Source organism: Dermacentor albipictus, chromosome 3 (genome assembly GCF_038994185.2).
Source record: "Dermacentor albipictus isolate Rhodes 1998 colony chromosome 3, USDA_Dalb.pri_finalv2, whole genome shotgun sequence".
NCBI lineage: Eukaryota > Metazoa > Arthropoda > Arachnida > Ixodida > Ixodidae > Dermacentor > Dermacentor albipictus.
In genome coordinates, this window is record NC_091823.1 from 62,315,151 (window position 1) to 62,332,282 (window position 17,132).

At 50.2% G+C, this 17,132-nt stretch overlaps 1 protein-coding gene across 3 annotated transcripts in view; it reads left to right on the forward strand.

The window, feature by feature from the left end:
• The window catches only part of LOC135898782 (uncharacterized), a 343,693-nt gene that overhangs the window by 104,754 nt on the left and 221,807 nt on the right, over nucleotides 1-17,132 (forward strand). The window lies entirely within an intron of this gene.

The window sequence follows — 17,132 nt, forward strand, 5'->3', positions numbered from 1 at the left end:
TCCTGCCTTTGCTGTAGCTTTCCGTCATCCCTCGGTTACTTCTTTGTTCTTTCGTACTGTCCTGAATTCTATTGTGACGTACACACAAGGCTCGGCTCTCTCTCTCTCCTTTCCGTTGTTCTTTGCCGTGTTTCCCTGACGTCCCCGTGAGTACCATTAGAGGCATAATACGTCACAAACGTCGGCGGGCAACAATGGGTCGTCGTTCGCTGTCCCGCTAATTCGATATATCTCTGCCCTTATACAGCTCTCTGAAGCGCGTGACAAGCGGATGAGAGCGGATTTGTCAGCGCTTCTATACGACGCGATCACCGTAACTCAGAAGAGGTTTTCGCTGTAAGCTGTCATCACTGCCGCATCCTTCTTGAAGAAGGGAGAGGCGACGAGTCCATTGCGTCTCATTCAGGCTTCCCGTTAGAACGCAAGCCGAATCGTGAAACAAACTTATTTTCTTTCTTTCTTGTTTGTTTGTTTGTTTGTTTGTCTGTGTGTTTCTAGAATCTTCTATCTCGAAGCGAGCTTCTAGAGAATCGAAGATGCGTTCTGCAACAATGCCGTTTCTTCTATAGAAATTATTCGCATAAGTATATCGTAAATTACAAGTCTTTCGACAGTGAGTATCGGGCAAGGAAAATTAAGTTAAAAACGTTGTGCCATGCACGCATTTATAGCATCTCTGTCATGCTTTTTTTTTTTTCAGGTAGGTTAAGGCATTCTCACATCTTGTACTACTGGCCTGCCTTTGTCAAGGAGATCTGAGCGCTTCTCCAGCTATTATGAAACGGCCTCTCCTCTGACATTCAATGAGAGTGTGAGATAAACAATTGACTAAAGAAGGGAGCTCAGGGGCCTCTTGACACAGTTTTCTTTTCTTCTACTTACGTTCGTCGAGACAAACAATGAGAAGAAGCTGTAACCTTCGCTTACACTTCTTTAGCTGCCCAATAGTTCATAAGGCTTCCTTTGACTTAGGTTAGCTTGTATTTTACTGCCTGTACCGCGCCTGTAGCTCGATTCTCTGGAGACAGAGACTCGTACTCGTCACGTCAGTCTTTACACAAACTGCGCGCGGCCCTGCGGCGGAATCTCCCTGCAAATCGACTCTCATTGATCGAGACTCTCGGCAGCACATAACCTATTGTTTTCCGCCGCGCGATCTATACAATTCCCGCGTGGGGAAGTAATCTGCAACCAGCCAGCTGTGCCTATAGGTGAGAGCAGTTCGCGGAATTTCTCTCGGCTCGAGACAGAAGAAGAAAACGAAGAATAAAAAGAACGGAAGTCACCGCTGCTTTTTAGGTTCTGTATGCACGTCTGTTTCCTCTGCCTCTCACCTTCGCAGAGCCGATAAGTTGCATCGATTTTTTTCCCCTTTTCTAAGAAGCCCCAGGCGGCGGCGCGTCCCAGCGCGAGCTTTTCGAGTTCACCGTGAAATGAGTCAAGCGTAAACTCAGCAAGTAAGTAAAGAAAAAGAAAACGAAGCCGTAATCAACGGTTGGAGTGAACGTTTGATCGATGCTGTATACGACGAGGTCGATTGCGTTGAGCACACAACCATAACAGTCCGAGGAGAACGGTAAAGAACAAGAAATGCAATCGATAAAGAGTGCGTGAGCGTCGTGGCATGTACACGAAGAAGCGAGTTCTTTTTAGAATTACGTATACCTTGCTTTCTCTCTTTCATTTCTGCTGCGCGCGATTCGAATGGATTTTTAAGATTTTTTTTTTCAGTCTCGTTCGCACACTTCACTCGTTTCCTTGGCCGTTTCGATCGCCGCCACGTCTCCGCCATAAGGCGTCTCGAGATCCATTCAAAATCCAATCGCACGGCGTGTGCGTCCAGGAGGAACGCGAAAGCAAGGAACGAATTGAGGAGGTCTTGTTTTGTTGAACCACGCCGTGCTTCGTGAGTTTCCAGGTTCCCGCGAGAGATTGAGACGACGCGGAAAAACAAGGCAAGCTGAGAGGTGTGCGCCCCTGGCTGGCGCATACCTCTGACAGCGCCCGCACCGGTTTTGCTTGGGCGTCCGCAAGAAAACTACGTATGGTGAACAACCGCGAGACGCCAAGTTTCCGGATGACTCTGCAAAAAAAGTATTTTTTTTTTTATCTCCACGCCGAGAACCATGTACTGATATGGTGCGTTCGTTCTACCACGACTGTAAAGAAAACTGAAAGAGCAAAATCTGATTCAGCAAGAGTTATGAGTCTTGCGATGAAAGGAAGTAGGTCGGCTACATGCTTAATTACAGTTATATAACACATATTCGCGTATTGCTGTCACGGCGCATCTTGCCGCTGCGCATTGCGCAAAACTAAGTCAGGACTATGTTCCCAGTGTCGAAGTTCACGGCTGCTTTGAATAGTGCAAGAGGAACCGGGGGGAATCGTAAGAGTAACGTTCGAAGACATCGAAAGAGCACTATTGTACTGATCGTTTTTGCGAAACTCAATACACAAATTAAAGAGCGAAGGAAAAGTGTACCTCTTGCTGTTTAGAGCAGAAAACGCCCAAGGCAGTGTTTTTGTATATTCTAATAACGCCATTCCACTCTGGTAGCATGACTAGGCAATAAGCGAAGTGAGGTGAGGGAAGGAGGGCAAATGTGATGTTCAGCAGACCCTATATATACTCCAGCTCAACCATTGGTTCGGCCTCGTACATCCTGCTGCTAAAGTAACATCCTTCATTCAAGGTCAGCAACGGGGTGCCCCCTGCGCCCCAGTTTCCTGCAGCTAAATATGTCCAAGCGGAAACTCTGCGCGGCAGTCCCGCCCGCGTTCCGTGGTCTGTTCTTGCGGCCTCTATATATGGTGTCAGCCGCAAACTCCGTGTTTAACGAGAACGCCAAGGATGCCGCTGCTACGCGAACGTGTCGAGAAAAGAGCCGTTTCGTTGCTTGACTTGACTAGGCCTGACGTGGCTGCACGCAGTCGCGCGTCCGGACAAGCCGGGCGAGGGCCGCAGCGGCGAGATTAATGGGCCCCAATATGTTGCAGCGGGCTCTTTCCGCTTCGTTTCTGTCTGTAATGTGTAGCGGTGGCCCACCGTTTCTCGCGGTCGGTGCAGCAGGGTGAGGGTTATCGCTGGCCCTGGCCAGCCGCTTAATCTTCCGCGTGTCTTGAGCACTCCTTTGCGGCCACTCATGGCGCGGTTCTGTTCTTGTCCCCCAAGCCGCCCGCGTCCACTTGAAACTTTCTGATTAGACGGTCTCGTTAGCTGAGCGCGTCAAAAAAATCGCACCTTGTACTGCACCTATGACACGAATGGCCAATACTGAGGGAATCATAGAAGAGCGATAAGCACGAGCGATAGTAATGACGTTGCCCAATAAAGCCACGAATGGACACGTTCTTCCACTTTCTTTCCACGTTCTTCCAACGGAAAATGCTTCAGTGGTATTCGTTAGCATCCAATAGCAACTGATATTTCGCGTGAATGCCAGCAGGCTAAATCTTTCGTTAATAGATGTCAACATATTGAGCGCCCTTCAACGAACATTCACCCGATGAAAAAGAAGAAATGCTGTAGTTATGCGGACTTACGTACTGATTAGGTCTTTCGTCTTAAGAGGGGGAGACTCTGTCTATACTTAGATGCATGTTTCAAAATTCAGCGCTGCATATTTGAAGCAACTTATATCTACAGTTCGTGCGGATCCATGAATACTTGTTTAGCGAATTCGCGAATACGATCCTGTCGCCTTTCTTATGTCCGTTGTATAGCGCTAAACAAGTATTCACGGAATACCTTCAGCACAATGCGTAGGCGGGCTAGTTGGTGCGGATCTATGAATACTTATTTAGCGAATCCACGAATACGATCCTGTCGCCTTTCTTGTGTCCGTTGTATAGCGCTAAACAATTATTCATGGAATACCTTCGCTACAAAGGGGGATGTAGGGACGTTCTCGCGTCTCTGCGGCTTTGCAGCGCATTGGCGTGATAGACGGTCACATTCCCCGGCTGCGACGCGAGTGACACGGCGCTCCCGCTGTAAATGGCACACTTCGAAGACTCTGTGAAAACGCGGACCGTGCATTGCTTGACGGCGCGGGAACGCGCGTCGGCGGCTAACGACGGCGTGCTGGGATAGGATAGCGTGAAACGTGGCTGTCTAGAAGGCTCGCTCGGGATGATTGATCTGACGCGCCGCTCGTCGTCATTTCCTCGTCAACGAGAAACCAGAATAGGGGATCCTCACGGGCTCACCGGGTCAATGCAGAGCTCGTAATGACCCCAATCGACGAGCACGCGCGCGGGCTGTGTGTCGTCTGCGAGAAAACAAAGGAGGCATATTTCCAGCGGTGAGTGAACGCAGCGACGAAGGGGGGAGGTGTAGGAGGAAAACGAAGAATGAAGGGACTAGCAGGCACGCCACGATGCGTCTGTTCAGTAGAGTAGGAGCAGCGGCGGCTGCAGAGGACACACGCCTTTTGTCTCCCACGGGAAAGAGCCTAGGCAGCGAGAACGTCAGAACCGGGGAGCGTATACTATTCTCGGACTCGCGGGCGCGTAATTCGGCGCGAGTCTCCAGCAGTGATCCAGGAAAGAGGTGTGGAGCGCGTGGCGTAATGGTGCGAGAACAAGAACAAGAACAAAAAAACAAGGACAGGGAGAGAGAGAAAGTGACAGACGAAGACGGTTTGCTAGGAGAGAACTAACTGGCCGGAACCGAGACAAACAGGCTCGACAGCTTCGAGCTTGCGGGACGGCTCGCTGATTAGCGACAAAGCGCTGAACACGCGCGCGCGCAGGGTTTTCTTTTGCTGCCATGCGCGCGCTTCGCGGCGCAAGAGCCGTGGCCCTCATTACGAAATTACCGCAACGCGGTTCGCAAGTACGCGCTCGCGCAGAGGACGAAATCTCATCTCCACGCGCTACGGCCACTCTCGCTTGCCTCTCAGCAGCTGCTGACCAGTTTACCTAGTCGTGCCATGGTGGCAGTTTTCTTTCTTTCTTTCTTTCTTTCTTTCTTTCTTTCTTTCTTTCTTTCTTTCTTTCTTTCTTTTGCCTTGTTCTCTTGCGAACACTTTCGCCCTCTTTCCGAGGCAGATCCCATAACAGCGGCGAGGATCAAAGGCCTCTTTCTTTTCACACTACCTTCCGTTGCCGCTACTGTGAAGTCAGCTTGGCGGACACGTTCCTTCCGAGCGCGCGCTGGCTCCGCAGCTGCCGCCGACGCCTCCGCGAGCCGCTACCGCCAACGCGCGGACCGGCGCGCCGTGTTTGCGCACGACCTTTGTTCTGGTATCCGCTCGTTTCTTTCTCTTCCTTCGCGCTGCCCGAGTCGGCTGTCCTGACCTTGTTTCTGCACTCCGCGCCGACCCCGGAAGGTGTGAGAGCGAGGGCGAGCGGGATGACCCTACGCGCGAAGCCCTCGGCTTTTGAGAGTACGCGAGGACTCGTCCGCCGCTGCTTACACAACGTTACCGAGTTGACCTCGCGCGTCTCCCTCCGCCCGCTGTGCGGCTGCACGGAGGCGCACGTACGCGCAGGCAACTCCGAGGACGTCGCCTTTCACTTTCAGCCGGGAGCCGCAGGGAAGCGTATCGTCGTCGCTGTTTGCTCTGCCTGTGCTCCTTTTTGTCTTCGCCTCACTTTCCAGTGACTTGGTGCCACAGTTTCTAAACCCACTTAGTCTTTCTTTCTTCATTTTAACCCCCTTTACCTGTTCTTTTCTTCGCTTCTTTTTTACTATTGTCTGAGTACACGGGCTGCGTGTAACACTGTCGCGTCATGATCCGTCGTCCGACCCCATTGTTTCAATGTGCAGCCTGTAAGCTTTCTTTCCTTTTTTCTTATTCTATGTGTCTCAGATGTCCACGCTGTTATCCTTGATCCGGTTTTACACTTTTAGTTTTCGTGAAATTGAGCGCGCCACTTCTGGCTCAATCTCCTGGGTAAACATAGCCAGACCGCCCTTGTTTGACCAGACGTCGAGAAACCTAGTTAGCCGAGAGCGCGAGCTACGCATGCGGCGGAAGTGAGGGTGCATCGACGAGCAGGCGCGTGTGGCAGCTCTGTTTGTTTATTTGTTTCGTTTAGGTGTTACTGTATCTATATCTTTGTACAGAAGCCTAAATTCCTGACGTCGAAAAAGAAATAAGGTAGGCTGTGTTCACGGCATGTTCAACCTCATCATCTTTATGACTATAATAAAGGCCTTACTAACTTAACTGAAGAAACCCCTTCGTACATACAGGGTGTTTAATAAAGGGAAAATGAGACATCCACCCAAGCGTAGCTAAGTGCCACAAAGGAAACCCATTCGGGTTTCTTGAAAGAAAATGTTCGCAGTTGAAGAAAAATTCGTCATGGTCCGGAACTCGAACCCGGTACCACCGCCTTGAATTCTGGGGCAGCCGCTCTACCATCTAAGCTAACCAGGCGGCTAGCAGATGTCAGGTGAAGTCAAATTTATCAACCATTCAGAAGGACAAATTTTTCTTCAAGAACGGACCAGGACGAATTTTTCTTCTACTGCGAAGATTTTCCTGCGAGGAACCCGTATGGGTTTCCTTTATATCACTTAGCTACGTTCGGGTAGATGTCTCATTTTCCCTTTATTAATTACTTCTCTCCACCTTGCGGGTTTCCGAGGAACTATTGCGTCAAATACAGGATGTTTCAGCGAACAATTTCAAAAATTCTTAAAGGTTGCCTGTGGCAGGTAGCACAATTCTTCTTCATGAGAGGGTCTGTTCGAAGCGGCGGACATGCATGGAAAATTGAAATGCCTAATGGACTAATTAACAAAATATTCTCTAATTTACTTTAATCTAATTACCTTATGACCCGTACTGCAATTTACAAATTCTAGCCGTGATGTTCGCAAAGCTGGTCCGCCTGGAACCAATTCTGAGGGTGGCACCAGTTTCGAGATGTCAATTCCCGAACTTTGCGCATAAATGCATTGGCGTTCCAGTTACTTTATTAACAAAATGTCGTTTTAGACATTCAAACACAAAAGTAACTGAAACGCCAATGCATTTCTCCGCAAAGTTCGGAAATTGATATCTCGAAACTGATGCAATCCTGAGAATTGGTTCCAAGTGAATCGGCCTTGTGAACGCCAAGGCTAGAACTTGCAAATTGCTATATGACCCATAAGTTAATTAGTGAATTTTTTTTAGACCAGTAGACCAGCTCATGAACTACTACGCCTACTACTACTACTACTACTACTACTACTACTACTGCCTCTTCGAATTGAACGTGTGCGAACGCGATAAATACACTTCTTTTTTTCCTTAACGTGCAAGGTAGTCATTAGGGGCTATATTTATCGCCGTCTACGCTCGCCTCCACTTTCCTACAGAGCCGTAGGCCCAACTGGTTCTCCCGGCCGATTTTCGCCAGTGGCGCCTTCAAAACGACATCACCCGGCCTAGCGGTGGCACTATAATGCGTTTCAAAACAGTGTTCATCTGCGAGGAGGGAGCGAGAGAATGCCTCGCCTCTGAAACAATCCCGCGAACTGGCGCTAGCACGCGGCACTTACGTAATTGCGCTCCGCCACGTGTACCCGGCAGCCATTTGGACTCATTTGTTTGACCCACCGCTCTCTCTCTCCCTCTCTCAGCGCCCTCTCCTGCCGTATCGCACATCTCATTTCGGGGCTTCACGTCTCTGGCGCCTTTGCGTATCTGTCTGCTCCGGTCTGGGCTGTTCGATGCTGCCCTGCAGCACACTTCGTCCTCCCTTCGCACGAGGTGGCGCGTTCGTACGAAATGGATTGAATGCGGGCACCGCAGCGGAGATGTAACTACGCGGCGCGGCGAATATACGGCGTGTGCCCTGCGGAAACAGCCATGGCAGACCTGCCACCTACGGCCTATTTGGAAACGAGCTACAAACGAGTCCTTCCGTTCAACCCCTCGCCCAGCGCGTTAACTTCCAGTTTCCCCGCCATCTCTGCCCCGGAACTGAAGACCAGCCAGATCTCTCGCTTTCTTTGTTTCTTCTTTTTTTCCTTTTTTTTTTGATGAACAATTCAGCCACGCCTTGACAGCGCAGGGATGTACGCTATAAAATTGCAACGGAGAGGCAGTGCTTGACACGGTAGTGGCGTCAAAGAAAATTTTGGTGTTGCACGCTTGCGAAAAAGGCATAAACGTTGTGAGGCTGAACATATCGCAACAGAAACCGCAAAGGCAGCGGAGTGTAGATATCAATTCTTCCAGCTTTTTCTAAAGACAATAAGAGTGAATGTGATAGGACCTGGTTGTCTGAGAACAGGCTAGTTCCGAGTAGCGGAAACGGTCAACTCACACCTAAAACCGAAACTGCCCGGAAACCGACACTTCCACCTCAACCGAAAATGCCACCCACAGCGCGGTGGTGTCTTTCGACGCCCTCGCTACGCCGTTACGTAAGAAATACCGGCTCGCGTTCCAGGCACGGCCAGCACTTCGGATAAGCCGGCGCGTGTGCAGACCGCCGCTCCAGTATTGCATTGTTCTCGCCACCATTACAATGATCTGCGCCCTCGCAATGGAATCGCACGCTCACATCGACTCCAAAGAAGGAAGACGTGGGTGGATGGGGGGGGGGAGGGGGAGGGCGCGAGCGGGGAGTGGGGACGACGTGTCAGCTCCTGCAACGCTGGTCGTTCGCGAGATGTAACGCGCTCCCCAGTCGTCTGGAACTAAATCGAATTATAATTTCTCCGAACCGCGCCATCCGCATCGGAGTCGCGCTGACTGGGCGTGCGGCGCGCCTTCTCCGCATCGCCGACGGAGGGAAGGTGTCATTCTCGATTTATTTTTTTCCCCCGTTTTAATGTAACCATTCTCTTTCCTGTCCGTCTCGCCATCCGAAGGGATCGGTCGTAGCTTTTATTGCCCGCTCCTGCACCGCATGGACCTGTCACGGTATAGATGAGGGCCCTTTAATCAGTGCAAGTGTACGCTGCGGTACCTTTGTCTCGCCAAATAACCGCCTCGGTAAGTCAGATAAGTCAGACGTGGTCCGTTCCCGATGGGCATACGCACGCATGCATTTGAAAACAGGGTAAACGTGTACGTTGTCTGTACAGGGTGCGGCCGAGAAGCTTAGTTCGCGCGATTTACTGGCATTGGCTGTTTCAGGCACCGCCCCTGTTCCCTCTCTATAGAGAAGTCCAAATGACACCCCTGTGTAATTTGGACACGTGCCTGATGCTATGGTCGTTCACCATTCACATATATCAAACAGAACTGCGTTTGCTTATAAAGCGGACAGACATGCCTCAAGTTCTGCGAAGGAAGCCTTTGCGGCATCGTGTTCGCCTTTTTCTTCGCTTCAGTGCTTTGTGAGATTTCGCTCTTGCGTCGATTCTCACTCTCAAGTGCATTGAATATGAGAATTGACATTTGCGGGTTTTTAATACGAAAACATTACTTGGCTCATTGTGTGAACTCACCATCGTCAGAAAGCTGTGGCAGAAAAGCGGTCCACAAATTATGTACGTGATCTTCACCTAACCAAAAAAAAATAGAAAGAAAGAGACAAGTGGCCACAGTGAGGATATGATTTTCTGCATCGCCGTCCCTGATACCACTCCGTAGCTGAGCGCGCTAACCACTGCGCCACCGTTGCATCGCGATACCGTTGCATTGCGCCTCCGTTGCCTTACGCCACGGTTGCAACAGGCGGCAGGGTTGAATATCTTCGAGGCTGTGCCCGCGGTTGGGCTCTGCCTGGCAGGTCATTCACCCGATGGCGTATGATAGAAGTGGCGCCACTGTCGGCGCTCTGGAGTTCTCATCGTCCGGGTTTGAATCGCTCGCTTAAACATCATCAGGCGACAGCGCAAAGCGTGACAGGAGGTGCCAGTTCGCTGCCGACGATTTACAATACCATCGCAACGCTGCGAAACGTGCGAAGCGAGCTGCTGCAGCGAAACAACGTTCACCACCCAAGCCCCCGACAACGCGAAAATTAGAGCGAGCGGCTGCGCAGCGAGCCCAGCGATCTGCGGCGGGAATCTAGGGAATCTATAAGCTAGATTTAGCAAAGTTTCGCCACAACACTAAACTTGGCGACATGCAACACACTCGGAGAAAAGTAATGCTCTCGCATCTACAAATCATAAGAATTGCTTAGGTACCTTCATGTCTACGAACGAGTGATCTGAGCAACCTCGTCATCTTATGGACAAAGTATTAAAAAATAAAGATGAATGCCTCGCAATTCCTCGTGTGACAGGCCCCGGTGACACGCCGTATAGTTGAGCTCTCGAGTGGCTGAAGCGTCCTTGGACTGCGTTACTCTGTTTCCCTTTGATATATTTTTATATACTCACAGCAGATGTGGCACGAAGTATAGTATACAGTGTAAAGGCTTAACGAAGTACCTGTAATTGACAGATCATCGCAGCCTTGGTATAACGTGTCGCTCGCTTTCGATGTCGTCGAAGGCAGTCGCTTTCAGAAGCACCGTTCTCGCGTGGCGAATAACGGTGCCAGGTTGGAACGTTAATTGGCGCGAAGGGGCCATCATTCTCGAGCATCCCAGCACGCCCGTGCATAAATTTCGCATCAGGCTCTCCTCACATATAGGTATACCGCCAAGGCACGCTCGGTCGCGGTTTGGTGTACATCGTCAGGCGGCAATCGCGCAGTGCGCGCTTTTCGCGTATGTGGAGCGAAACGCGTCTCAAATTTGGCAGTCGAAAAGAGAGTGCATCGCCCGACAGAGGTATAGCTGAAACTGCTTCCGAGAGCAAGAAGAAGATGACGATGAAGAAGGACACGAAAAAGGGACGCGCGATCAAAGCGAATTAGGCGTGATGGATGTGTCCAGCTCGCGCGGTTTGCGCCCGGAAAACGTTCGCTCGCGCGCTCACTCCGCAGAGCCGGTATTTGAGAGAAGCCGGAGAGAATAATACGGGCCGGCAGCAGAGCGATCGTTCATGATTTATTCAGGGGGTTCTTTGTCAGCGGCTGCGAGCTCTCCGCACTCCGACCGTACATACCGGAGTGCAGCAGCTCGGAGGAGCGAGCCGTCGCTGCAGGAGTGGTGCGAGCGCTTTTCATCTTGCGTGTAAAGCCATATATACTATAGTGTACTAAGCGCCTGCAGCCTCCGCAGCGTGATGCGCGTCCTATACGCTTTCTCCGTGTTTCCTGTTTCCTGCCACCGCCTCCACTTACACTGCATCTGCACGCAAACACGTACCCGCTTCTCCCGCGGATCACGTCTCTGAATTTCAAGGTGCGCGTCCGCGGCATGCCGTATCAACTGCGAGAGCTTATGCGCTCCCTCGCAGCGCCGACCACATCGCTTTCTTTGACGTGCGGGGACGCGGGCCGGCGTCGAAAGCGCCAGACGCGGGAAGTTGCAAGGCGCTAGCTCACGACTTGAGCATCGGGGGTGAAAAAGCGGAACAAAGGCGGGAAATGAACCTCTTGTGTTTCTTATGCGATACGCGCGAAGCTTCCACGCAGATCGAACTCGCGAATAGCCTTTGAAAGCTAAAGAAGAAAAGCGCGGAGGAGGTGGGAAGGGGGGAGGGAAGCGGGGAGAGCGCAGACTCACGGTCTGGCAATGCGTATACACCTACGTATACAGAAGATAGGCGTGGGGGGGGGGGGGGAAGTGAAAGAAAACCCGCGAGGGATAAGGAGAGAATTGATGAGCGTCGTACACCTCTGGACCGCGCCAGTGTTTCCTTCTTTCTCGGCCGGAATAAGATATCCATTTGGCAATACATTGACCGCGCCGTCGTCGGCAGCCGCGCGCGGCTTTTGCGTGACTCTTTGCGCTGAAAAGTGTTTTATCTCCATCGGTGTTCAATATAAAGCCAGCGTTGCCCGGCGTGCCGTGACTGGGTTCATCGCCCCCCCCCCCCCCCCCCCTCCCGCTGCAGGAGCGCGCGCGCGTGTACAACGAACAGCCCGTTTTCCACCCGCGCGCTTCTTCTTGTCGGCGGGAGATTCGACGACTCCGTGCAACAAAAAAAGGCCTCACGCCTCGCCGATATTGCAGAAAGCGCGAACGGGCAACAAAAGAGACAATATCTCCTCGCGCCGATGGCCGTCGTCGCTGCCGCGTCGACGTCGGCCGCATCATCATAACCGATATACGTTCTGGCTCGACGCCGACCTCGCCAGCGTAAATATAGGTGCCTTGCTGTGCGTGCGTTCGTCCAGATAGATAGCTCCTCGCCAATGCCGGGAAGCCCCTGCGCCTCCCGCACGAACAAACAAAAGCCGAGAAAAGTAGCGTCGGCAAGCGCACCGGAGTTTTGCGCGCATCCATCTTTTCATTCATCTTTCCGTTATGTTGATTTTTTCTTTATTTCTGCTTTCCTTGCGCGTATACTCGTATACGATTGCTTCGAGGCTGTACGATGAATTGAACTGAAGAATTTTTCGCTTTTTCATCTCTCTCTCTCTCTCTCTTTCTGTCTCTTTACACCTGATGACGTCGTCGTCGTATAGGGTTGTTACTCTGGAGGAAAATTTGACGCTCAATCTTCTGCTTCTGCAGCCATGGCTCCGGCATCCTCAACGGCGTCCTTTATATAGCCACTGTACTTCTTGTATGTATAGTGTGTACTGACTTGCGTCTGGATATTCTTCGCGTTCTGACTACTCTCCTTCTTTTCTTCATTTGCTTTTTTTTCTTCATCTGGCACTTCTTCCTACGGCAAAAGAAATCGGCTCGTGCGTTCGGAGATGTATGTACACAGGGAGACCTCAGAACGCCGAGTACATGGTACACGTGTAGTGCAGACGCCCTTTCCTTTCTCTATAGGTATCTCCCAGCCTGTTCTTTCATCCTCCCCTTTGTTCCAGTTTTCAACCTCTACTGGGATTTCGCGCGGCTCTGTGCTTGCTGTCCTTTGCGGAATATTTTCATTTTTTTCGTCCTTTCATTTTAGCTCACCTCTGGGATCGCTATGGAGAGAGAGAGAGAGAGAGAGAGCAAAGTCGGCTACTGGATGGCACGCGCCCGAGCGAGAGACGCGGTTGCGAACGACTCATTTATTCCCGTGTGTGCTTCGCTGCTACGCCTCGCTTAAAATCCGCGAAAGCCGGGGTGGAAAATAATGAGAACGAGGGGAAAACGTCGAAATGATAGCGAACCTTTCTTTTTTCGGTCCCCCGGTGGCCTTCCTTTATTTCTTAGCGTTATAGCTTGCCGTTGTGGCGTATTTTCGTTTTTTACTCGCTTCTCTGATACTCGCCTCTCTGATACCTAACTTGCTGTGTGCAGTGCATGCATCTCTCTTTTCGATTAGTGTCCCTCCCCAGATAGCGGCTATCGATTTCTATTTGTCTCTGGCTGTTTCTGCAGCCGCGAGAAGGTGGTATCTGGCCCCGCGTGAGTTTCTTCTCTCCCAACGTGGTGTTCGTGTGCGCGGTGGTTGTGGACAGGAGACGGGGGAAACTCCGTTTACGACAAGGACGCGCGTGCCCGAGTAAAAACACGGAGGGGTGCTCTTTGAAAAAGCGTCTGTGCTTGGCTGCGGCTCCGCTGTAGCTCTGATGTGGAACGTAAGCCAGCTGTGCTTCTGTATGTAGTGCGCCTGTTCTTGCGGGCGCAGAGTATGTTTGCACTTGTGTCACTTATCTGACGCCGCGTGATGATGCCGAGTTGTTTACTTCATTTCCTTAGAATATTATCGCGCAATTGAAGGCGCTGTTATAAGAGGAGTCTTTAAGACTCTTGACCTTGACCGAGTTATGCTATCAAAGTAATATTGGTAAGTTGCTCTTTCAAAACTACATATCACATCTCTTCTTTTCTTCCCCCCACCCTTTCTTGTCCCCGTAAAAGTAAAACGACAGTGTTATAGCGGCGAAGAAAACGGTGTCCAGGTTTCTGTCGCTAAATTTCGTGCCCGAACCGCAGTACAAGTGAGCTCACCATGTAATACCTTGAATATCGTGCTTACACGCATAACCTTAGACTGAAAATATTTCCAGAAAAATACAAAGTTGAGTTTCTGCATATTGCTATAACCAACCTACTGCACTTCCCATTCGCCGACGCGTGCTCAACGGGGAAAGTAATTATCTACCAGTCCAGAGGCGGCTTGCACGAACATCTAATAACGAAAATAATAACGAATTTAAGAACGCGTTCTTAAATTAATTATTCTTTTCGTTATTAAATGTTCGTGCACGCTGCCCCAAATTCACTTCATGTTCTCCCTATGTTGACCTCGCCATCAAAACCTCTTTCGGTACGGCCTAAAACAACGACTCGCTTCGGTCGATTCTATTGCATCTTTACTATCCGTCACGCCCGTCTTTCTGTTATTATAGTAGAGACAACGTCGGCAGTGCGCCATCATATACCTATCTCTGTTCATGCAGCAGCAGCCGCTTTGGATTAAAAGCGACATGTTGCTCCGACCTGGGAATAATGCTGCTCCGCGCACGTGCTTGCATTCTTCTCTTCAAAGACGCAGAGCAACCAGAAACTGTGATTTGAAGCACACCGAAGAACAAGCTACTTCGTGAGGGACAACTTTCTTGTTTACAGTATGTGCGAGAACAAGGCACATGACTGCGTGTGTATGACGGCGTGTGTATAGTTTTTTTTTTTCGAAGAAGGCGCCTCCGCAGCGCCGATGCTACAACTTTGTATTGTTCAAGATGAAGACAAGTAGAGTGCTTCCGGCGCCTCGAACTCGCTTATCTGTGGCGGAAGTAGACAGAGAAACTCCTCGTAACACTGTGGAACGCTTGGATTTTCTCGCCTCAGTTCCGAGTCCACAACACTCCATAGGAAACGACCTTTCCGCCCGTACGTCTCGGGAAGTATAGTTATTTCCTGGCTGTCCTTGCTTGCAATTTTCTGCTGTTATTCTTCGGAGGTCACGGCTTTCAATATCTCTGTGTGTGTGTGTGTGTTTGTGTGCGTGCGTGCGTGCGCGAATGGAATTGCTGTTTTTGTGTTCCGCAACACATCACTGATTCCTCAACTTCAATTTCCATTTTGTTCATCTTAATCTTGGCAAAGAGTAAAGCAATGCAGTACAATTATGAGGATTGATACTCTGTGCGGGTCTCATAAAGATGGGACAAAATGTAGCCTTTCCTTTTTCTGCTGCCAGGCAGGGTGTGTAAGAAAAGCTTACCGGCTGTATATAACTTCCGCAAACCAAAAAATTGGACGCTGCCTTTCGTAACGATTCTCTTAATTCAACCTTCTTCTGCATGCCCTTCGTCTTTAGATAGCACGTAGCCGATTCACCGCTATCACCGCGATAAGCGATTCAAACTAAAGCAGGTGAATTAATATGGGTAGCATTTTTTAAACTTATTTAGTTTTACTTGTTTATTTATTTGTTTTTCTTTTTTGCATGCGGCTCTGGGAGAAACCATTTTCCTCAGAACTTAGCACTCCTTGAGCCTATTTCGATTTTCGTCTGTCTTGCTTAAAAATTCACGCTACGTTAATGTAAGCTTACTGATTATGCCTGACCCCCAGTAACCACGAAGAAAAAAAAATAGCAGGCCACCATAATCTTTGAATTAGGTGTCTCTCAGTGGCACTCGCACCTCGGCGTTGGTGTTCTTTAGCTTAACTTTAGCCAAACTCAAAGCCCGAACCGTACTCGGAGGCAGCTGTTTTCCATTAATAAGCCGGTTAAATATCATGCCACCTTCTTATGTGTGATGCCGTTAGTGACGTCATTACTCCGTTTTCTACTTCCGAGTTTCCAGGAATTTCGCCAAAGTCATGCTCCATGTGGCGGGCCTCTAAAGTCTACAATACTGTGGTTTGGTGTGCGGTAATCAGTGATTTATAACTAATTCTAATTATTTCAGACCCTTCAATAATTCACCTTGTAACTAAACTTATGCTATGATATCATATATATAAAGAAACCCATGAATTCTGTACTGTACTACTCCTTCTCTATTTTTTTCTGATTTATATTGTATTTCTTCCCCGGTCGTCTCAGGAAAGTACTGTTGTGCCATTACCACAAGCCCGGATCCCGAATCTGCAAGATGCAGAATCTATCCTGCGAGCGCCATAATTCTCCCTCCACAAGTCAAGATGCTGCGTCTCGTGCGGGAGAAGCCTCGGCGGAGCAGCGTGTTTTGACGTGTCCGCGTGTGCCCGACGGCCCGGCGCCGCACCTCCCTTGCCTGGAGGTCACCGTGCGCGCGAACTTTGAACCGAGTGGCCAGCGCGGTCGCTGGTTGGACCCCTCGGACGACCGTCGTGTGCTGACTTTGTATTGGGCCGTTTGAGTGACAATGGGCCTCGGGGATTATAAAAGCAGCGAGAGGCCGCCTGGAAAAACAGGATCCGCTGACCCCACCTGGAGAGAGGGTCGCTCCCGACTGGGGTGAGATGTGTCACGCGTTTTCGCCGGACGCCGTCGTGCGAGAACAGTCGCGTTTGTGTGAGCTCTCGGCCCCAGTGCCGATCCGTTCATGTCCTGTATGATAACCTGTATATAATGTATAAAGTCCCTTTTGTTATTCTCATCGACGCCAGGCTCGGAGTCTTCGCTACCAACGCTCTGTCACGAAACGGGTGACGAGCGCTACGGGACCACAAAGCCGTTATCGTGGTGCAGCGGTGCAAGTTCGTAACACTGGTGGCACCGGTTGGAAGTTCGTAACACTGGTGGCAGCGGTGGGATGTCGTAACACTGGTGGCAGCGGTGGGATGTTCGTAATACTGGTGGCACCGGTTGGATGTCGTAACAGTACCGGAAGCGATGCGCAAGAAACAAGTGTGTCACTCGATGCTCGTGCCACTAAAAAAAAAGAAGATTACACAGCGCACACGCTGTAATGCCTTGCGATTTGCATTCCGATGTTATAACTAGTTAATTGCAACTGTAACTTACCAGCGTACAAACGGCGAAAATAAATATTGTAACCGCAGGCATTAGTGGTGATGGCAACATGCGTAGTCCCGTTTGATATGAACCCTGCTAATGGCACTACGGAAGCTTCAAGGGGAGCCGACTAGGGGCTTCGTACTTTGTTATTGCATTTTCATTGTTCTATCTCGGCAGCGTTCCAAGAAATCAGGCGCTATCTAGACCTAGGCGCAGCATATAGTGCTTTTTTTCTTCTCCTTTTTTTTAAAATCAAGAAGCTTCTTCGAATCCGAAGCTAACTATACTTTTTCTAGGCCTTGATCTGTGTTCACGCTTTTGCGCG